This window comes from Lissotriton helveticus, chromosome 2_1, assembly GCF_964261635.1.
Source record: "Lissotriton helveticus chromosome 2_1, aLisHel1.1, whole genome shotgun sequence".
Classification (NCBI taxonomy): Eukaryota; Metazoa; Chordata; class Amphibia; order Caudata; family Salamandridae; genus Lissotriton; species Lissotriton helveticus.
Window position 1 is genome coordinate 167,640,180 of NC_136059.1, and position 24,089 is coordinate 167,664,268.

The following is a 24,089-nucleotide window of genomic DNA, read 5'->3' on the forward strand; positions in this document are numbered from 1 at the left end:
GGTCCGATACACCTTCTTCCAGATCCGAATCTTCGGATATAGGAGCAAGAGTTTCTTCTCGAGCTAGCTTCAGGCTCGGCCTCCTTCTTCTTTCAGGCCAAGTAGCTGCCCCTCTTCTTGTTCTCCTATTACTTTCCCTTCTGCTCGGTTCCTGATCGCTCTGTTCCTGATCTGTGTCCAAGTCACATTCACAACAGCTCTCTCCTTCTGTTGCAGCTTCGGTTTCGCTACCGCCTTGCCCTTCTTCTTCTGGATCTGCAACGCTCCCAACTTCTTCAGACACCCCCACAGCTTGACTGATCCCCTCTAATGGTTCACCGTCTTCAGCTGGATTCTCATCCGTGAGAGGAGCTGTTTCTTCCAGGGGTGCTGGAACTCTTCGGGTGTGGGAAGCGTGTATCCAATTCGGCAGGCCTCCACACTTGACAGCCGTATTCGTGGTCAGTATGACCTGAAAAGGTCCTCTCCAGCGCACGTCTAGGCAGTTTTTCCGGACGTGTTTCTTCACCAGCACCCACTCTCCTGGGCACAGGTCATGACACAACTCTCTTGAAGATGGGACCTCAGCAGCCTGCACCTGGAAGGACACAGAATGAATGGCGTCAGACAGTCCTTTGCAGTAATCCAGGATCAGGTCATCTGTAATGTTTAATAGCGTCGCAGTTGGTACAGAAGGAAGCCTCATTGCCCTCCCCATCAGCACCTCGTGTGGAGAGAGACCTGTCCTCCGGTCGGGTGTGCTGCGCATGCTCATCAACACTAAAGGCAAAGCATCTGGCCAACTCAAGGAAGTTGAAGAACACACTTTGGCAATTCGCCACTTTAGTGTCCCATTTATCTGCTCCACAATTCCTGAAGCCTCTGGTCGATAGCTACAGTGCAACTTCTGATCAATGTTCAATGCGGCACAGAGCATCTTCACAATTTCACTGTTAAAATGTGTTCCTTGATCAGATTCCAGAGAGCCTGGCACCCCGTAGCGCGGGATCAATTCTCTAAGTAACAGTTTTGCTACGGTGAGTGTATCGCACCTACGTGTAGGGTATGCCTCGACCCACCTGGAAAATATGCATACAACCACCAACACATACCTAAGGCGGTTGACTCTAGGCATTTCAATGAAATCTAATTGCATTCTGTTGAAAGGCCCCCCAGACCTCCCAATGTGACTCATTGTAACTGGTGTTCTTTTCCCTACATTCAGTTGCTGACATGTGACACATCTCCTACAGACTGCTTCTGCTGCAATCCTGAACTTTGGGCAATACCAAGTTTGCCTAAATACTCTCAGCATGGCATCCCTTCCTAAGTGTGTTGGACCATGTATTTGTCGTACCATTGGACTCACTAATTCCTCCGGTAACACTGCTCTTCCATCTGCTGAAACCCAAAAATCCATTTCACTTCTCACACAACCTGCTGCTTCCCAGGACCTTTTCTCTTACTCAGGTGCATTTTCTTGCATTTGTTTCAGATCTTCCCATGTATCTACGGTCTCTAACATCATATTGACTTCTGTTTTTTCCTTTGCCCCGCCTACTTCCACCTCCGTGAAAGTATACCCTTGCTCCGCACAATAGCGGGCAACTTCATCACCATTTTTGTTTCCTTGTGACACAAAATCTGTATTTTTAGTGTGAGCTATACACTTGACCACTGCAATTTCAGCTGGACCTTGCAATGCTTCTAACAGCAGTCGTACAAATTCCCCATTTCTGATTGGCGAACCAGAGGAGGTCATGTAACCCCTCTGAGACCACAATTGCCCGAAATCATGAACTACAGCGAAACCATATTGGCTATCTGTATAGATGGTGACTCTCTTTTTGCTACCTGCTATACAGGCACGTGTCAATGCAATGATTTCTGCTACCTGAGCGGAGTGTACTCCTTCCAGGCAAGCGGCTTCCACAACTCCAGTAATGGTGCAAACAGCATAAGCTGCTCTCAACCGACCAGTATCGTCTCTTAAGCATGAGCCATCAACAAAGTAAATTTCATCAGGGTCGATCAATGGCTCATCCACAATATCTGGTCTGGGCTTCGTACATAGTTCAGTCACATCTAGGCAATCGTGATCTTCACATTCTTCGCCTTCTATATCATTAGGAAGTGGCATCAATGTAGCAGGATTCAAGACCGAGCACCTCTTAAGGGTCACGTTCTCTGCAGCAAGAATAACTTGCTCATAGTGCGTGAGCCTACTATTGGTCAAGTGCTGCGTCTTGGTCCTTGTCATTAACAATTCTACCGAGTGCGGTACATACACCACTAATTGATGTCCCATTACTATGTTCTCACACCTCTCAATGCTGACACCTGTTGCAGCAACGGATTTGAGACATCCGGGCAACGCTGCGGCTACCGGATCTAATGTAGCCGAAAAATATGCAACTGGTCTACGGGCATTTCCGTGTACTTGCGCCAACACTGATAACGCACATCCTTCTCTTTCACAGCAGTATAATGAGAAAGCCTTCTCATAATCTGGCATTCCCAAAGCCGGGGCACGACACAAATCCTCTCTCAGCTGTAGGAACGCCATTAGGCACTCGTTGTCCCATGGTACCGGATCACTCACCTCCTTGTGCGTCAGTTTCTGTAAAGGTTTTGCTTTCAGTGAAAAGTTAGCTATCCACTGTCGGCAGTAACCAACCATTCCTAAGAACATCCTAACTTCTCTCTGTGTCGTTGGCGCATTCATTTTCATGATGGCCTCTATCCTGTCTGGAGACACCTTGCGCTTCCCCTTCTCTATTCGGTGACCCAGATACTGTACTTCTGTCAGACAGTACTGTAATTTGTTCGGAGATACCTTATGTCCATTCCCAGCTAAATGATTCAGTAAAGCAATGGTGTCTTCCTTACAAGCTTCCTCTGTTTCTGACACAACAAGTAGGTCGTCTATGTACTGGACCAGAACCGAGTTCTGTGGCAATACCAGACTTTCAAGGTTCTTCTTCAACAGCTGACTAAAGATCGAAGGGCTATCTGTGAACCCTTGTGGGATTCGACACCATGTTAAGGCGCGATCTTCCATTTTAAATGCGAAAAGATACTGACTGTCCTCATCTAATGGGAGGGAAAAGAAGGCTTGACAAAGGTCTATCACTGTAAACCACTCAGCTTGGAATGGTATTTGAAACAGTATCACTGATGGATTCGGTACCACTGGACAACATGAAACCACAATGTTGTTAATCTTTCGAAGGTCCTGAACTATTCTGAACTTCCCACTAGGTTTCTGCAAACCCATAATCGGGGAGTTACATGGACTACCCACGATTTCTTTCAGTATTCCCTGTTGAATCATTGAATCAATCACAGGTTTTATTCCTGCAATCGTTTCCTGGGACAGTTTATACTGAGGCGTTCTTGGATATTCAGCGTTTGGTTTTATCATGATCTTCACTGGTTCCACCTCTTTGATCAGTCCTATCTCTTCCCCAGTAAAATCCCATACTTCAGCTGAGACAGCATCTCTTAGGTCGCAAGGAAGGTCTTCCACAGTCAGAGTAGGATACAGTTCTATACATGTTCTCTCATTGGCAATCTTAAAGGTAGCATCATCATCTGCGGTCTGTACCTCCACACCCTGAGGTGTGCAGTATATGGTGCAATTCAATTTACACAACAAGTCCCTCCCTAACAGACATACAGGACTAGAATCACATACCACAAACTGATGTTCATTTGTGTAATTCCCTATTTTCACTGACACTGGTTCTGTCAAAGGACTAGTCATTCTTCTATTTGCGACTCCAACCACCTGAATTGTTTCCCCCGACATTGGTAGGTCAGGAACCACTGCTGATCTCAGAGTTGATCGAGTAGCTCCAGTATCCACCAAGAATGTCATCGGGCACCCTGCTACCTCTGCCTCAACGAATGGCCCTCTCTGATCTACTTCTAGAACTGCCCCAAGGGTACAGTCCTCTTCTCTGTTCACACGTTGACCGGTCATTGGGTCAATGTAATAACATTTTTCTTCTTCAATAAAAAGAGGCATTTGTTTATAGACTTTTCCCCCTGTCGCGATCTTTGGTGGCTGTGGAAACTGAGCTCGTGGAGCCGAAGTCCCCCCTTTGACCACCTTGCTTCCTGGGACTGTCGCCCTTTGAACTGGAACCTCCTGAACTTCCTGTTCTAATTCTAGTTCTCCACTTTCAGGGTTAAAGGGACACTCGCGTCTCCAATGTCCCACCTGGTGACACTGGTGGCACTTTGTCGTTTTCTTTAAAGTGGCAAAATCTATTCTAGGTCTCTGACTTTCTTCACTATCCTTGTTCTGACCATTCGACTTCCGTCCCATTGTCCCCGTTCCCTGTTTCTGCTGTCCGCCCTTTCCGGCTGACTGCATCTGCACCACCATCAGCTTTTCCTTCATTTTCTTTGTCTTGGAATCTATCTCATCGCTACAGTATCTGGCATACCTTAAAATTTCATCTAGTGGTTTGTTTTGCCAACAAATTAAATGTTGCTGAATCATCAAACAAATATCAGGTCTCAACCCCAAAACAAACTTTGACACAAACTGTCCTATATCTTTGGGATCCATTACATCGAGTCCACTGTATTGTTTGAATGTTTTCAACAACCTTTCATAGAACTCATGAACTGTCTCCTTTGGTTCTTGTCTTGTTCGGTCTATTTTTACCCAATCTATGTCCTGGGGTGGTACCTTATCTTTCAGCCAAGCTATTACCCTTTCATACTTTTGCATGACAATTTCAGACGGTCCATTTGTCTGAGCATCCCTCACTGGTTCAGTAGTTGGCCATTCAACACTAGTCTTGCACGATGTCCACAAGTCAGATGGGACTACGATGTCAAACAAAGTGTTCAAATCAATCCACAATACTTTCGAGATCTTTACAAACCTTTCTACCTGCTTATACCACTCTACTGGATTGTCCCTTAACTTCGGAAATGAGTTGGTAAATGCAGCTAAATCTCCTCTACTCCAGGGTACATGTACATAATTCCCATTCGATATTTCTCGCAAAGGGAATGCCTCCATCTGCATTACCCTTCCTTCCGGAGACATCACACTTGTGCTCCTCCTGACAGTACCCCTTTTGGACCATCTCTCTTCCCACTTGTCCAGATCTCTACACACTCTTATTCCTGTTATCAACTCCCTAATGTGTGTTTTTAATACTGTAGTTCTCTTCTCATCTAAGTCTTGATCTGAATACTGCAACCTATGGTTACTCTGTAATGTCCTCGTTCTGGACAAGTCTACCATATACTTGTCTGCCAGTCCAGACAGTTTCTCATGAATTGCCCTTGCCTTTCGGGTAACATCCTTTGCTATGAACAGTAACTCATCTTGTTCATACAGGTCAATCCTTTCTAAGGGCAACGTCCCATCTATTATCTCATCCAGGTCAGATTTTAAGCTAGTGACATCGAGTCTTTTGGCCTTTATTGCAGCTCTCAGTATACTAGTTCTAGGGGGTCCATTCACATCTCTCCCATCCCAGCTCCGAGTCCTACGTCTAGGCTCAGGTGAGTTATGGGGAGTCCTCCCTTGTTCCCATCTCTCCAGGTCCCATGCAGTTCCATCCTCTCTGGGTGTATGGTGAAACACTTTCCCGTTTCTCGTAATCCCACCAGTCCCATCCTGCATGATTTCCCTAGATGCATGGTAAGACATTCCATTTATCCCCCTGTCCTCGTCATTTGCCGGTGGTCCCTGATCTCTCGACCCATGGCAAGATCCTTCACTGTTCCCCGTGCTCCCGCGACTCCAGTGCTGTATACTCTCATTAGGTGCATGGTGCGTACATCTAAACCTCTCTCTGTATTCTTGAGTCCGCTGATCTCCCTCGCTTTGGATGAGACGAGGTGTCTCTCCACATCTTGTACTCCTCTCCCTGCTCTCCTGCTCATTCCCACCGTCAGTATGACGTATAGCCCCTCTACTCTCCGGCCTGTTACCTTCACACTCTTGACTACTTGCACTAGCCCCGCAGTGAGACAATGTTCCGTTGCCTCGGCTTCCCCATTCTGCTTCTGTTCTAGGTCTGCTGGTTGGTGCTTCTGTGGACCCCTCCCATTCTCTCAAATCGACCCTCAGCTCCTTAAAGGATTTCGGACGTGGTCCCCTTAGGTCCATCGGTCCTCTTTGACCCCCCTGCTCTGTTGCGGGACTCACTGTCGGTTCGAATGGGGTGTTCCACGTTACCGGTCCTGGCAATTGCTTCCAGGCATTTGTCGTGTTATTCCTCCTTTCCATCTCAACCCTTTCTCTGTCTAACCGTATCTGTTCTTCCTCTCTCCCATTCTCTGGGTTGTAAATCGATACTATGGGTCCTATGGTAACGGGTACTTGGAGAGCATCTGGCAATCCAAAAGTTTCAGCCCTCTCTGCGGTTGGCGTTTTCTGTACCACAAACCTTCCGACTACACTCTGTGCTGTACTATGTTGGGGTGTCTCCCCACCTTTGATAGGTGTCCATTCCGATATAGGAAGTGGTACATACCCCTCTATGGCAGCCCCATCTTCCCTTGCGAGTCCTCTACTTTCAATCTCCCCAACTCTCGGAGGCGGTCTATCTATCAGCAATCTATTTATCAAGTTGTCCTCCGAGTCGCTCTCCTCATTTTCTTCCATGAGGTTCTTTCCTCCTGCCACCTCTCTCACTGGGTACAACTTATCCACCTCAATAGCCTGTACCCTCCACCTCTTGGCGTCCTCATCCCATTTGGAATCTCGCACTGCTCTTACCGATCGCGTCAGCCTTTCTTGACGCCTATTCAGATTCCTATCGTGCGCCGCCCTAATCCATGAGTTAAGGGCCTCAAACTGGGTCGGTCTAGGCGGGGGTTTCAATGCGGACATGGTTGCTTTTAGCCGATGTAACAGCTCTAACTTAAACGTCCCATACTTTGGGAACAACATTTCCTCATTCCCTTCCGTAAGCTTGTTCCAATCTCCAATCCATAATATTGTATGCAGCCCAACATTCGATGCCATATAATGAGCCGGTGTACCCTCTGGCAGTGCCTCTTGCCCGTAAAAAGACTCTCTCCTTTTTCTTTTAAAAATATCCTTCAAACATTTAAAACACTTCATTTTCAGTCTACTAGTTTCTGTTTTCTCCGGTTTGTTTACTTCCTGATGACAATCCACCAATCTCAGCACTGTTCTCGCTAACTGGCCTATCAGAGCGCGACTTCTAACTGACGTTACACCAGCCGCCCAATCTCAGCGCGGCTCTTGCCGACGTCACACCAACCGCCCTATCACGTCGCGGCTCCTCTCTAACCGCCCTATCTCAGCGCGGTTCTTGCCAACGTCACTCGTCCCCCTTCGCAGCAGTTCCCCTCCTTCCTCAACTCGTCTCCGCGTTTATGCATGCGTCCCATTCATACTCTGAAAAAAATGATTACTTCCGACCAAGCGATCACTTTCATCGACTGCACGTCCACAGCCTAACTGTAGTTGTCTCCTTAACCGACGAAATGTCTTTCCGTTTACGTCCAGACAATCGCCTTCTCTGATAGTTTACTTACACACGGCAACTTTCGACCTGCGTCCGTTGCCCACACACACACTCACACGTTCCCCCTATCTCGGTTCCACGGACGATCAATGGTACCTCATGACCCCCGTACTATGGTTGACAACTACTCTGAGTGTTCGATACACCCGGACCACTTAAGCTCTACCTTGAACTTAAGATTTTTACCAGCTCACCCGTTTACCAGGTTTACCAGTACCAATACCAGGTTGCGCGCGCTCACAACCTTCTCTCAATCACACTACATGCATTCAACTCCGCAAGACATTACAATACAAATACAACACAAAACACCGCAATCTGTTCACGCATGACCCTTGTTATACTCACTCTCCTCCGATACTGCTGCTTTTCTTGCACCGTCAGCACCCTCTTCGGCACGCGATTCTTCCGCTGCTCATCTCTCGATGTCTATCTCTAGGGGCCTTGGGGTAAACTAACCTAGTCTAGATTACCTTCCTCAAGAAGATAACCATCCTACACTGCTACCAACTGTTAACGCGGGGTGTCTGGTCTCTAATTACCTTACCAGATCCCTAATCATGTCGACTGAATCGTTGGTACCTGTCATTGAGTAAAGACAATCTACTACTAGGTTAGTCAATTAAGAACTTAAACCACTCTAAAGAACCACTGGGAAAGGTTAAAAAGTTTTAATTCAAAGTCAAAAGTATCTGAAGATACAAACATCTCAGAATAAGATTCAAAATGTATACAGGTATTAGTACAAAAAGGTACTCTCTGAATATTCTCAATCGACAAAAGGAAATTATCAAAACTATTTCAAAGAGCATGAGTGTTGCAAGAATCGCTGTGAGTTGCAACTTGAGAGTCATTTACAGAAAAGAAAAATATAAGTTAGTCTGTCCCTACACTAAACTAACAGCCTGATTCATGAAGCTAAATAGCGGCCGCAATGGCAGCGAAAATGCAATTGCGGGTGCAAAACACGGAATCGGCATTCAAGTACGAAATAGCGAATTCGCAAACACAGAATAGCGATTCAAATAGCGATTACGCTATAATAGTCGCAGACTCCGGGTAGTCGAGCATTAGCGATACGGAAATAGCGACCAACCACGGAATCTGCGAAATGAATAGCGAAACGCAATATTGTCTCAATCGGCATTCATGAAAAAAATACAATAGCGAAAAAGCGCTAATTCGCACGTTTGCGCGGCGCAATTTAAGGACAACTCAAAGCAGGTGGTAACCATAAAAGCCATGATTAAGTAAAATTTGAAAAACTGTTGGCCAATCACCAACAGGTCCAGGCCTGACCAATCACACATAAGGACATTCAGCAGCAGCATTAGGCGTTCCACAATGCCTGGGATGTACATGGTGGTGAGGCGGCGAAGGCTACAGCGAGCAGCACGGAGGAGACGCATGAGGCAGGAAAGGATGTACCGGCAGCGGGTCACCTTGCTGGGCCAAACCAGAGAACAGATCTATGCCAAATACAGGCTGAATGGGGAAATGATCACCTGGCTGATACAAGAACTCGACCCCATCATGCAGCACCCAACAAGGCGAAACAATTCGGTGCCTACACATGTGCAGGTATTGTGCAGCCTGCACCTCCTGGCCTCCGGCAGTTTCCAGGGCATAGTAGCCGCTGCTGGGGGGATATCCCAGCCCACCATGTCACGCTGCCTCCACACTTTTGTTGACGCCATGCTCAGCCAGCTCCACGGGCACATCACATTTCCCACGAGCCAACAGGAATTGGACCTGACAAAACTACAATTTTATAATGTTGCCCATTTTCCCCATGTCCTCGGCTGCATAGACTGTACCCATGTCGCCATCTGCCCACCAGCTGCCACGGAGTATATGTACCGCAACAGGAAGTCCTACCACTCCCTCAACATACAGATGGTCTGCAATGCCAAGACCATCATCACTGACATTGTGGCCCAGTACCCAGGGAGTACCCATGACTCCTTTATCTTCAGGCACAGCGGACTCCACACACGACTGATCAGGGGAGAGTTTGGGGAAGGACACCTACTTGGTAAGTACACTTTGTCGACAATGTCACATTGCTATGAAGTAACTGCGCTGCACAGGCAATCAACATCTGCTCCTCTCATTCAGGTGACAGTGGCTACGCCCTACGGGAATACCTCCTGACCCCTTACCTCAACCCTGCCACACCTCAGCAACGGCGCTACAATGTTGCGCACATCCGGACAAGGAACTGTATAGAAAGGACATTTGGCCTGCTCAAGAGCAGGTTCCGTATACTGCACAAGACAGGTGGGGCCATGTATTACAGTCCTGCAGCGTGCTGCCGCATTGTGGCTGTCTGTGCAATGCTTCATAACATTGCAACCAAGCGCCGGATACCTGTTGACATCTCAGGCAGTGAATCTGAGGGGGACGACCGGCCACCAGCACATGCGCACCATGCACGCGGGGAGAACCCAGCTGAAGGCCACAGACGTCGCAACCACATCACAGCGAACAATTTCTAGCCCACCCCCTTCCCACACCCCACATATCACAATTGCATGCAAAATGTAATGATTACACAAGGCTAATGTGTGCAGCAAAATAAATGTATTTGTTTCATTCACAAGAAAAAGGTTATGGTTTCAACTATTTACAAATTACAGTATTCCTGCATACTGCATGTGAAGGTTCATGGCAGGCTTAGCGTCAGCCTGCGCCAGTGTCCCTCACACAGTGTCAAAGGCGCCTCCGGCGCGTAATGCCCAGGCGCCTGTGAGGCTCATCCTCATCCTGGGCACCTGTACCAGGCGTAGCCCTGGTGCTGCGCCTAGGTGGCGGGACCTGCGTGGCAGAGTGGCTGCTCACGCTGGAGGCACCCTCACTGGCATCGTCTCCCCCTACAATGGCCGGTAGCACAGGTGTGTGAAGTGCCGTCACGGCGGTGGTCAGGTGCTCCAGCACCCTGGTTATGTCCTCGCAGCACTGGACCAGTTGGTGCTGCTGGGTGAGAGAGCGCCGCGACAGCTGGGTGGTGGCATTTGCTGCCACATAATTTGACCTACTATAGGCCGACAGCCGGCTCATCAGCTGGTGGTGGCGCCTGCTTGCAACACTGCGGTGCTTGACGAGCGCAGCAGTGTTGTCCTCCATGGCCGCCGTCATGCGGTCCATGGCCGCCATCATGCGGTCCATCCGCTCTCCAACTCCCGCCACATTGCGGCCAATTTTATGCAGCTGGAGCTGGATGGCTCCTTGCTGCTGCGACTGGCGCTGGTGGATTCGGAGCATGCGCCGCTCAACGCTCATGCAGGCATGGAGATGCCCATTGCCCCTCCTGCTGTTCGGCCGCTGTGTTGCGGCTGTGGCAGGCCCAGATCTGGTTGCACGAGCTGCAGGTGGTGTCGCAGCTGGTGTTGCTGGTGCGGCAGGAACTGGAGGCACATTGGTGGGGTGCCTGGCTCTGGCAGCCGGTTGGCCGGCAGATGTAGGAGCACGTACGGTGGGGGGCCTGGCCTTGGCAGCCGGTGGGCCGGCAGATGTAGGAGCAGGTATGGTGGGGGGCCTGGCTGCTGGTGTTGGTGCAGCGGCAGATGCAGGAGCAGGTACGGTGGGGGGCCTGGCTGCTGGTGTTGGTGCAGCGGCAGATGCAGGAGCTGGTACGGTGGGGGGCCTGGCTGCTGGTGTTGGTGCAGCGGCAGGGGCTGGTGCCTGGGTTTCGGGTAGTGATTCCTCCTCCTGGGCCTCCTCATCAATCTGCAGCCTCTCGCTGTCACTGCTATCATCGCCACCTGTGAGGGTAAGTGGATACTCATTAGTTGCATGTGACTGTCAGACGTGCAGATGTTACATGCATGCTGGGTGTCATTCCCTGGATGGCTGTGGATTTGCGTACTTTGGAACCTTTCTGGCTGCATTGTGGTACTACTACATTGTGGACATACTACATCTCCCACAATGCTTCAGGGCATTTCCTGATGCACAACATAGGCATGACTAAGGGCCAATGAGTGAGCCTATTTGGTCAGGGACGGTCATAGGGGACAGGGTCGCAGTCGCATGCCACTTACCTTGGGTGTCTTGGGTGGGGCGGGAGGAGTCCAGAGGGGTCACGCCAACACACGCCTCCCTCTCCAAGGTGTTCTCAACCTGGTCCTCCAGGGGTGTGTTGGGTGGGACAGTCGGTCCGCCACCTCCAGTGCCCGATGCCTCACCAAGGCGCTCCGCCACCCTCTCCTTGGCACGACCTCGGAGGTCGTACCAGCGCTTCTTCAGCTCCTCCAACGACCTGTCCGCCACGCCCACCGAGTTTACGCTGGAGGCTATCCCCAGCCAGATCCTCCGCTTGTCCTGCTCTGGGACCTTCCTGGAGTTGGGGCCAAACAGCCTGTCATGGTTGGCCACCACCCCTTCAATCAGGTTCTCGAGCTCCTGCTCGGAGAACTTGAGCTTACGCTTTCGTCCGGCGCTGTTGCTGGGGCCAGGGACAGGTTCCTCAGACATGGCGGTCGCTATTTCTGGCGTTTCTGGAGTCGCTAACGGTGGTTTGGCGTCTGCTTTCCGACGTGCACACTCGAAGGATAGCGTCACTGTGGTGTTTGGGGGTGGGAACTGGCTGCTTCCTGGTTGTGATGTCATCACGGTGCTCGGAATGCGTCTTCCCGTTTTCCCGATCGCGCGAGAATGCGACTCGCATTCCCGATCGCACGGGATTGCGAGTCGCAATCGCGTGCGATCGGGATTGCGAGTCGCAATCCCGTGCGATCGGATCGCAGGTAGCCGGGAATAGCGATTTTTCTGCGTTTTTTTGTAGGTCGCTAACGGCTTTAGCGCCCGCGTGCGAGTCGCTATTTTTTCACCGAAAAGTACATGAATGCCGTTTTGCGTTTCCTCTATAGCGAGTCGCTATTAATCGCTATTAGGGACACGCAAAACGGCCCGTACATGAATCAGGCTGTAAGTGACATCCCTACTTAACAAGATCTTTACCTAAAAAGGTGTCAGCAGTGGTGACTTCCAAAGAAGATCACACACTTCTCCTAGTCTCTGAATCAAGTTGGTTTCTTTCAGTTCTCTATCTGCCTACCCATCCGCTCTCTAAGGCTTCTCAGATCATCTGCCCTCACTCCACCCCGGGGTGCTATCCCTAATACAAAATCACATTTCCAATAGGAACGCCCATGTCGACGCCTCTCACGTGGTGCAGTTTTGAGCGGCAAACTCCGTACTGGTGCTCCTCGGGACTCTTCATTAAAGTTGACCTTGCTTCCCAGGCTTCTTCTTCAGCGAGACAGTACCCCCTAAAATTCCTGAAGACTCCTCCAGGCCTGCGCCTGGCTCTCTTGAACAAAGGAACCGTTCATCATAGTACTGATTAGGGCTCCTCGCACCTGCGACAGACACATGTACTGTGGGCCTCAAATTCCAACCTCCACCATATCTCGGACCATAAAACATGTGTAAGGATTCTCAGTTAGTGCCTAGCACAACTTTCCCCTAACGAGCACATTTTAGATCAAAGGGAATGACTTGGTCTTTTCAGGCCTAGTTGATTTACATACTGCGGGTCTCTGCCTTCTAAAACATTTCCTTTCTTTGGTTTAAACAGTATTTTAACTAACACGTATTACTATAGTATAATGCAACACATCTATATAAAACATATATTTCAATTCTATGATTAAATACTTCTAGAAACAATGTTAACCACGTCTCACATCAGTTCAGCAGCACTTTATCTTTACTGTGAATTGCCCTGCGGCCTACACATTCTCATTGGTTTGCTAGGTTTCATTTCCTTTACACACAATCACTTAACATGAGAAACGTGAGGTTTCACATCATTCTAACATTTCTACATTAGTTTTCATACTGCTATAAGTACCTCTATGCTAGCTAAACACACTTATATAAGTTCACTCTATGAATATAACACTCGTGTGCAATACAATTTAAACTAACACTACGTGCTTGTAAATATGGTGTATTTATACATTTTTTCAGATTTGTGCTCTCTTAGATAGATAGATAGATAGATAGATAGATAGATAGATAGATAGATAGATAGATAGATAGATAGATAGATAGATAGATAGATAGATAGATAGATAGAGCGAGGGCACCTAGAAGAAACGGGGCAAAAAAGTCCCTCTGTTCACCAGACACAATATCTTTGTATTCTCAATGTCGGCCATTTATTGACAATCATTTATTGTGGCTGGAAACCATTGATATAAAGTGTAGAAGTGAGTTTTTAATCACACTTATCTTAAAGCACTGAGGCGGAAAATTACGTTTTTGATTACTATGGGGGGATAAGTGCAAAGTCTGCTGAAATGGAATATTTCGATATAGTGCACTGGCCCAAAAACAAGTTTGTAGAAAATGGCCAGAAAATGTGGGCATACGCACGTGCATTTCCATATAGCTTCCGGTTGAGCATAGTGACATGAGTGGACAGGTACTGTCCGGTACTCAGTGCCAGCGATTCTAGAACTCATAAGGGAGAGTATCCTAATTTCTCAGTAGAGGTGTAATAATACTTTGAATGGGAGCGTACATCACTCAACAAGGCTGGTGGCATGGGAGAGAGGAGTGGCAGAAAGCAGGGGTGGATGGGAAAAGGAAAGTGAATGAAGAGGGGAAAAAAATAAAGGGTGCACAGGAACGGAGAAGAGAGAGATGGTAAGAGAGGAACATGAGAGAGAGTGGAAGGGCAGTGAAAGAGAGCGAGAGGGGAAGATAGGAAGAAAGATAATGGTAAAATGGGAGCTGGAGGGAAAGAGGGCAGGAAAGACTGGGAAGAAGCAAAGGGAGAGAAGACGAGACAGGGAGGGAGAACAGTGGCAGAAGCAGCGCCATGGAGAGGTGGGGAGAGAGAGAGAGGGGGTGGAAGGGCGACACGAGGGAACGCGAGAGAGGGGATGAAAAGAAAATACTGAAAGGGAATGGGGGGGCAGGAAGGGGAGGAAAGGTAGATGTGTAGCGGAATCGGATCGGAAGTGTGATGTCCATGGGGAAGATGCCGCGGGGACGATGAAAGGGAGGGACGGGGAGAGGCTGGGAAGGGACCGGAGGGGTGGGAGGGATGGGGTGAGAGGCTGACAGGCGAGAGACGCTGATTCAACCGGGTCTCACCCGGCCGGTCTCACTCCGCGGGTAGCAACCTGTGACATAACGGAGGGGAGAAAGAGAAGAGAGAGCGGCGTGAAAAGAGACAGTGGGGAGGGCAGGGGGGGCGGGGGAGGACTCGGTGGAGAAGAAGAGAGGGGGTGAGACAGGGAGGGAGAGAGCGAGAAAGATCGTGGAGGGAGGTAAATGGCAAGTGGAAAGAGAGAGGTGATAAAAAATGCAAGCAAAGAGAGAAAAAAAACTGAAACAAGCATTTACAATGCAACGGTTTCGCCTTTGGAAAACTTTGAGCTATTGGCATTGTAAATGACAAAATTTGTATTTATGTGTTGGTTTTGAAAACAGATAAATAAATGGCATTGTCATTTACAATGGCAATAGCTCTAACTTTTCCAAAGGCGTGCCTTTAGCCAACAATTTGTGCAGAGTGATACATGCAGGCACGGGGTAAAAGATGATAGGGAAATAACGGAATGGGACTCTTCCCAGTAACATTGCAGGTTTACGTATTGGCATGGGGTTTTGTGGCTAGGTTAGCATGTTTGAACAGGAATCAGACTATCACAAGCAAAAGGGGCCGAGAAGATATTCCATGACCAGCAGGATCAAGCGCTTAGTCTAGTAAGGCAGTGAAGTTCTTGAGAGCTTGTAAACCAAAGTGGGGGCCGAGGCAGTCAGTAAGGCACAGCAGCTGTAACAAAGTGCATGGGAGTCATGAATGTATGGCCACTAATGTCAGGGTAGGAAGAAAGAGGAGCTAAAAATCTTCAAATGAAGAACGGTTTATCTTATTAAGTGGTTTTCCAGGTGGCGTAATATAGGGTGGCCCTTTTTGAGGAAGTGATGCAACACTGCATATCAGAAGGGTTCCACCGGAGAAAATTGGAAGGTATCCAGCTTGCAGGCAAGAACATAGGAAATCCAGCAACCTTGCAGAAAGTCACAGTGTTTGGCTCTATAGTGTCGGCTTATGCTTTTTCTGTGTACAGATAACGAATCAAATCATCCTGTTAGGGCAATGTAGACAGTTTACAGTGGACAATGACATAAGTCAATTAAAAATGTGGACGGAGAGTGGGCAGAGCCTCAAGTCCCAACCTCAATACAGCATGCCTCGACCTACAAAGAACTGTACTGTTGTGAAAGAGGAAAATTGTACCAGAAAATTTCTGCTAGGTCTCAGAGTCATCTCCTGACTATGTTATTGGGTTTGATGCCTTTGGGTTGGTCTGCGCTTTACAAATTTCAAATCAAATCAAATATAGTAAAGTTCCTTTTCGGTGGAGAAATAACAATGCTACATTCTCTTGTAACGCCCTATTTCAAGTTTGGGGACATAGTTGTGGGAAAGTGAACACAGCTTGCATTGAACCAACTTGTTGATTATTTCAGATAAAATGGGACATTTCCATTTCCATTCACTGTCCGAAACTGAAGCTTAAAGGTGGAGTTTAAAGCTGAATGGCGAAGATGGGCAGTAATATTGATGGGAGAGAAGGGGTGCATATTGTTCCAGCACATGCCCTATGAAACACGGCCAGAAGATATATCGATAGAACAATCTGTAGGTTTACCTTAAAAGGGTGAATGTACTTAATGAAACTTAGCCCCAACCCTCAAGTAAGGGGTGTCCGTCACCCAGGTGTTGACTGGCAGAGTGTCTTTATTTCGTTAGATAGCTCAGCTGGCTGAGTGCTTCCAATGGATTTCCGTTAACAGGCAGAGCCTGGAGTTTTCATGTCAACTAGAGGCTGGAGATTTGAATATCTGCAGCGCCGACACAAGGTTTCATCTGTCTGTGTTTTTACTTACCGCCTGGGGTTCTACATGAAGATCTTTTGCATGAATAAATAACGGGAGGCAGATTTTATGCGCTAGAAAAGTATTGAAAAACATCCTTTAACAATAAGTAAAAACGTATACTGTTAAGAGGCTGAGACTCCGATAATATACAGCCCTAGGTCGGTGATGGTCTTGTAAAAACCTCAGGCCAAACACTGCCAGTGTAATAAAACAGACCGCAGCTGTAGAATCTGCCCAGGGCAGTTGGCTACCACCGTCCAGAGGATGACTCCCAACCACAAACCAAGCAGCACTTAATTAATTAGGCACTGAAATGCCCTGTGAGCCAGCAGGTCAGATGTCAAACTTGCTAAGTGAGGTCAGGCACGTGTCGCAGTAACGCACACCAATGACCCCCGGGTCAGCCGAGAAGCACAGGTCATCAGGAAGGAAAAAGAGAGTAAAGTAAAATATCCCACTTGCGAGGCACGGCAGGGTGAGGTAGCACCTGCAGGCACGGCCAATCGCTTTCTTGAAATGTACACAGAAAGCATTTTTCTGCACACAGGGGACCTGGGGGATTGTGGGGAGCATACATACCGATTCTGCAGGTCTGTGGGCCTAGTTAGGAAAGATGATTCTGCGTGGCGACTGGGGACGTCTGGGTGTGAGCAACTTTAAGCAGCTGGCATGGTTGTGCGTGGCTGGTGTTGTGGGAGGTTGACGTGGCTGATTCTGGGCAACTGGTTGAGAGTGCCCTTCTGATAGGCAAATGAGCGCGAGTGGCTGTTTAAGGACGTCTGGTTGTGCATTTCCCTGCTAACAATTGCCGTTGGTGAGCACGCTGCAGCCTAGAATTTCCACTAAATACCACACAAATAAATTTGCAGGACCAGTGCACATAATAGTTTGTCTGTCACATAGTAACACGGGGGCTCCACTGTAGCAGTAGCGAACATAAATAAGGCTTTCTGATCGGATGGCATGTAATAGGCTTATCAAAAATTGCAACGCAAGGCCAAAGTGCCTTGTACCTGGCACAGGCTGCAACCGCTCGCTGTCTCCAAGGGTGTGTGTCGGGCAAGCACAATGAAAGGAGCCCAGTTAACCAAAGTGCAGTACGTCACGGGTCCGTTGATATGGAAGGGCAGTACAGAGCAACATCACACTACGTCTGACACAGGCATCCAGCCAATCAGGCAAGGACGGTGCTTTAAGTAGGATGAAAAAACGTGGGGGGTTCAAAGGGGCGTCGTCAATGTAATTAAGGGCGTGTCATAAAACACGCAAGCTAAAAATGTGTGCTTAGCATACATAGTGTGCCGCCCGACTTGTAGTTTGCTGCTTGTCATTGCATCCAAATATGATACAACACGTAAAATCCTACCTACAACAACTCAGGAGCATTTCGTTTTCGCGATGGTTGTTAGCTGAATAAGATAAATAAGCAGCAACTATGGCTGGTTTATAATATTGAAAAAGCTTCCACTTACAGCCCTGGTGACACCACGACAATGTTGCTGCTCCACACTTTCAAAAAGAGAAGGGAAATACAGAGAGAAAATGACTCTCTTTAAAAGGGTTTCCCTTCCCCTAGAACGCTAACCTGGCATGACGTACCTTCTCCAGAAGTGAGTTGTGAGCACGCGCACATGGATGTGCCTGCTGTCACTGAAGTCTGGGGAAAAACGGACGCCTGTGCCAGGGCACAAAACAGAGCCCGATAGAGGCCCGTTTCGAGGCCTCCTTTAAAAAACTTCCGGTGCGCAGCACCGGTGATACCCGGCCCGCTTAAAGCCCTGGGCATGGACATGTGGGGCAGGCTGCCAGCACGAGTCGGGCACCGTAGACCTGCACGCACCTCATTAAAGATTCCCGCCCCAAAGTAGGGTTACAGACCCGTGGAAGGAGGGTGTGAGGGACAGTTGCGCACCATGGCAGGGGCAGCGCATCAGCAGACCATAAAGTGCTGAGCAGAGGGGGTCAGATAGATGGCGCCAGCAGCTCCGACACAACGTGCAACAACAAAGCTTAATGTACGAAGAGGCAGTCAGGAACAGTTGAAAGTACCTGGGCTCCGAAAGACCAGGGCACCACAGCAACTACGTCTGTAGAACTCATTCAGGGGAGGAAATATTCAGAAAACACAAAAACGCACAGCTTTAAGTGCTAAAATTAGGCCGACCGTGGGACGGCGCTTCTGTCGTTGCAGAGACTAAAAACAAGTCTGTGTCAGTATATTTACCAGAAAGAGACGCATATTAATGTGTGATTCATATAATGGGAACAAAGCGATCCCGAGCCATGGCTGCACGCCGAATCCACAAAAAGGCAGAGAAGCCTTGCTAAAGAACACCTCAAAGGGCAGCGGGGCCTAGCGGAGGATCTCGGGAAGATCCAAGTAAGAAGAGCCTCACCGAGCTGAACCTCAAATGGTAGGGGATCTAGCTGGTAATCACGCCGGGGGCATTTAAAAGAAAAGTAAAAAAAAAAAAAGAAAACTTACCTGACTGCCGACTTCAGAGTCTCTCTCTTGCCTGTTTTCGCTGATGGGCACAGCTGACTCGAGTTGCACGAACGGGAGGGGGGCGGGAGAGAACACGGACGACGGGAGGGGGACGGGAGAGAACACGGACGACGGGAGGGGACACGGACGACGGGAGGGGGGCGGGAGAGGACACGGACGACGGGAGGGGGGCGGGAGAGGACATGGACGGCGGGAAAGGGGAGGGAACAGGAAAAAACGTAACTCCGCCCTGGGAAAAAATGTCGGGAACGCCCCCGAATCTGGTCCGGCCTTGACGGACAGATCCGGCACTCAATGGCTAGCCTCCATTTATGGAGCTAGCCAATGAGAGCCGGGGGACGTTCCCGAAGTGCTTATTGGGGACATAGGATTTCACCTGCGCTGAAAGGCTGCGCAGCAGCCTTCGGCAGGCGAAACCCAAAAAGGTGTGCACAAAAAAAGAGAAGTGGCAGCTCTGGCCAACTCGGCCGTGAATAATTAGAGGGGAGGAGAAAAAAAAGTACGGCCGGGAGGAGAAATGCCTTCGTTATATATCACAGTATAGACACCAAACTCCTCCTTCCTATTACAAACAAATGAGGCAGATTGGCATGGCCAAATCATCTTAGAAAGATAGGAGCCACGATAGGATGGGAGCTTGCCGAGGCAGTCAGAAAAAGCAAAGCTGCAATGAAAGACAAGCATACTTTCTGGTCCGGTAAAGTTCAGTGTCAGATTACACACGATAATGCCACGGGACTATCACTAAAACTGTTTTCATTGTCAAAAAGCAAAACAAAAGCTGGGCATGTAAGTGAAGCAATGTATTTACTACGGGTGACAAAACTCCACTAGTCAGATGACCCTAGGCTAAAATAATACACCATATGAGAAACTCAACGAGTTTACCAGCACTCTCCCTAGGAATCATTTTAAAACAGTTTATAGCTATTAAGGTAATAATATTAATTATGCCCGCACCATTGAACCTTAATAGAGAGAGTCATGCATGATTAATATAACAGATATGCTGCCATTTAGTAAAATTAAAAAAATTTTAACGATGTTGCAAGGAAAGAATGTCACCCCTCGACGAAGCAAGCCATGGTGCGCCCAGGAAAATACGCCCCTCGACGAAGCAAGCCATGGTGCGCCCAGGAAAATAAATGCGTCTCCTCCTGGAAAAACAGATATCAAGGCAGAATGAGGTATTAAATACGACACAGAGCATGGAAGGGTCTGGGGAATTTTAGCTACGGGGGAAGCACACGAGCCAACAAGAGTTCAGGAGGGTGGTGGGTGAAGAGGGAAAGCAGACTAGAGGGCACACAACTTGGGCGGGAAACGTAAAGGACAGCAACACACACCGTTGGGCAGGGGGTATGTTGGGGGAAGCACACGAGGGAGAGAACTGTAAATGTGGGGAGGAGAAATGCGAGACACGGCCTGGCGGCCGTGAAAGTGAAAGTACCGCCGGCCGTGGGCAGTGAATAATTAGGGGAGGAGAATCCCTTTGAAGCACGCACGGCCTCACGGCCGTGAAAGAAGTGTGAACAAGCAACAAATGGCTTTCATGTGGTGAAAAATATAAGTTAGTCTGTCCCTACACTAAACTAACAGCCTGATTCATGAAGCTAAATAGCGGCCGCAATGGCAGCGAAAATGCAATTGGGGGTGCAAAACACGGAATCGGCATTCAAGTACGAAATAGCGAATTCGCAAACACAGAATAGCGATTCAAATAGCGATTACGCTATAATAGTCGCAGACTCCGGGTAGTCGAGCATTAGCGATACGGAAATAGCGACCAACCACGGAATCTGCGAAATGAATAGCGAAACGCAATATTGTCTCAATCGGCATTCATGAAAAAAATACAATAGCGAAAAAGCGCTAATTCGCACGTTTGCGCGGCGCAATTTAAGGACAACTCAAAGCAGGTGGTAACCATAAAAGCCATGATTAAGTAAAATTTGAAAAACTGTTGGCCAATCACCAACAGGTCCAGGCCTGACCAATCACACATAAGGACATTCAGCAGCAGCATTAGGCGTTCCACAATGCCTGGGATGTACATGGTGGTGAGGCGGCGAAGGCTACAGCGAGCAGCACGGAGGAGACGCATGAGGCAGGAAAGGATGTACCGGCAGCGGGTCACCTTGCTGGGCCAAACCAGAGAACAGATCTATGCCAAATACAGGCTGAATGGGGAAATGATCACCTGGCTGATACAAGAACTCGACCCCATCATGCAGCACCCAACAAGGCGAAACAATTCGGTGCCTACACATGTGCAGGTATTGTGCAGCCTGCACCTCCTGGCCTCCGGCAGTTTCCAGGGCATAGTAGCCGCTGCTGGGGGGATATCCCAGCCCACCATGTCACGCTGCCTCCACACTTTTGTTGACGCCATGCTCAGCCAGCTCCACGGGCACATCACATTTCCCACGAGCCAACAGGAATTGGACCTGACAAAACTACAATTTTATAATGTCGCCCATTTTCCCCATGTCCTCGGCTGCATAGACTGTACCCACGTCGCCATCTGCCCACCAGCTGCCACGGAGTATATGTACCGCAACAGGAAGTCCTACCACTCCCTCAACATACAGATGGTCTGCAATGCCAAGACCATCATCACTGACATTGTGGCCCAGTACCCAGGGAGTACCCATGACTCCTTTATCTTCAGGCACAGCGGACTCCACACACGACTGCTCAGAGGAGAGTTTGGGGAAGGACACCTACTTGGTAAGTACACTTTGTCGACAATGTCACATTGCTATGAAGTAACTGCGCTGCACAGGCAATCAACATCTGCTCCTCTCATTCAGGTGACAGTGGCTATGCCCTACGGGAATACCTCCTGACCCCTTACCTCAACCCTGCCACACCTCAGCAACGGCGCTACAATGTTGCGCACATCCGGACAAGGAACTGTATAGAAAGGACATTTGGCCTGCTCAAGAGCAGGTTCCGTATACTGCACAAGACAGGTGGGGCCATGTATTACAGTCCTGCAGCGTGCTGCCGCATTGTGGCTGTCTGTGCAATGCTTCATAACATTGCAACCAAGCGCCGGATACCTGTTGACATCTCAGGCAGTGAATCTGAGGGGGACGACCGGCCACCAGCACATGCGCACCATGCACGCGGGGAGAACCCAGCTGAAGGCCACAGACGTCGCAACCACATCACAGCGAACAATTTCTAGCCCACCCCCTTCCCACACCCCACATATCACAATTGCATGCAAAATGTAATGATTACACAAGGCTAATGTGTGCAGCAAAATAAATGTATTTGTTTCATTCACAAGAAAAAGGTTATGGTTTCAACTATTTACAAATTACAGTATTCCTGCATACTGCATGTGAAGGTTCATGGCAGGCTTAGCGTCAGCCTGCGCCAGTGTCCCTCACACAGTGTCAAAGGCGCCTCCGGCGCGTAATGCCCAGGCGCCTGTGAGGCTCATCCTCATCCTGGGCACCTGTACCAGGCGTAGCCCTGGTGCTGCGCCTAGGTGGCGGGACCTGCGTGGCAGAGTGGCTGCTCACGCTGGAGGCACCCTCACTGGCATCGTCTCCCCCTACAATGGCCGGTAGCACAGGTGTGTGAAGTGCCGTCACGGCGGTGGTCAGGTGCTCCAGCACCCTGGTTATGTCCTCGCAGCACTGGACCAGTTGGTGCTGCTGGGTGAGAGAGCGCCGCGACAGCTGGGTGGTGGCATTTGCTGCCACATAATTTGACCTACTATAGGCCGACAGCCGGCTCATCAGCTGGTGGTGGCGCCTGCTTGCAACACTGCGGTGCTTGACGAGCGCAGCAGTGTTGTCCTCCATGGCCGCCGTCATGCGGTCCATGGCCGCCGTCATGCGGTCCATCCGCTCTCCAACTCCCGCCACATTGCGGCCAATTTTATGCAGCTGGAGCTGGATGGCTCCTTGCTGCTGCGACTGGCGCTGGTGGATTCAGAGCATGCGCCGCTCGACGCTCATGCAGGCATGGAGATGCCCATTGCCCCTCCTGCTGTTCGGCCGCTGTGTTGCGGCTGTGGCAGGCCCAGATCTGGTTGCACGAGCTGCAGGTGGTGTCGCAGCTGGTGTTGCTGGTGCGGCAGGAACTGGAGGCACATTGGTGGGGTGCCTGGCTCTGGCAGCCGGTTGGCCGGCAGATGTAGGAGCACGTACGGTGGGGGGCCTGGCCTTGGCAGCCGGTGGGCCGGCAGATGTAGGAGCAGGTACGGTGAGGGGCCTGGCTGCTGGTGTTGGTGCAGCGGCAGATGCAGGAGCAGGTACGGTGGGGGGCCTGGCTGCTGGTGTTGGTGCAGCGGCAGATGCAGGAGCTGGTACGGTGGGGGGCCTGGCTGCTGGTGTTGGTGCAGCGGCAGGGGCTGGTGCCTGGGTTTCGGGTAGTGATTCCTCCTCCTGGGCCTCCTCATCAATCTGCAGCCTCTCGCTGTCACAGCTATCATCGCCACCTGTGAGGGTAAGTGGATACTCATTAGTTGCATGTGACTGTCAGACGTGCAGATGTTACATGCATGCTGGGTGTCATTCCCTGGATGGCTGTGGATTTGCGTACTTTGGAACCTTTCTGGCTGCATTGTGGTACTACTACATTGTGGACATACTACATCTCCCACAATGCTTCAGGGCATTTCCTGCTGCACAACATAGGCATGACTAAGGGCCAATGAGTGAGCCTATTTGGTCAGGGACGGTCATAGGGGACAGGGTCGCAGTCGCATGCCACTTACCTTGGGTGTCTTGGGTGGGGCGGGAGGAGTCCAGAGGGGTCACGCCAACACACGCCTCCCTCTCCAAGGTGTTCTCAACCTGGTCCTCCAGGGGTGTGTTGGGTGGGACAGTCGGTCCGCCACCTCCAGTGCCCGATGCCTCACCAAGGCGCTCTGCCACCCTCTCCTTGGCACGACCTCGGAGGTCGTACCAGCGCTTCTTCAGCTCCTCCAACGACCTGTCCGCCACGCCCACCGAGTTTACGCTGGAGGCTATCCCCAGCCAGATCCTCCGCTTGTCCTGCTCTGGGACCTTCCTGGAGTTGGGGCCAAACAGCCTGTCATGGTTGGCCACCACCCCTTCAATCAGGTTCTCGAGCTCCTGCTCGGAGAACTTGAGCTTACGCTTTCGTCCGGCGCTGTTGCTGGGGCCAGGGACAGGTTCCTC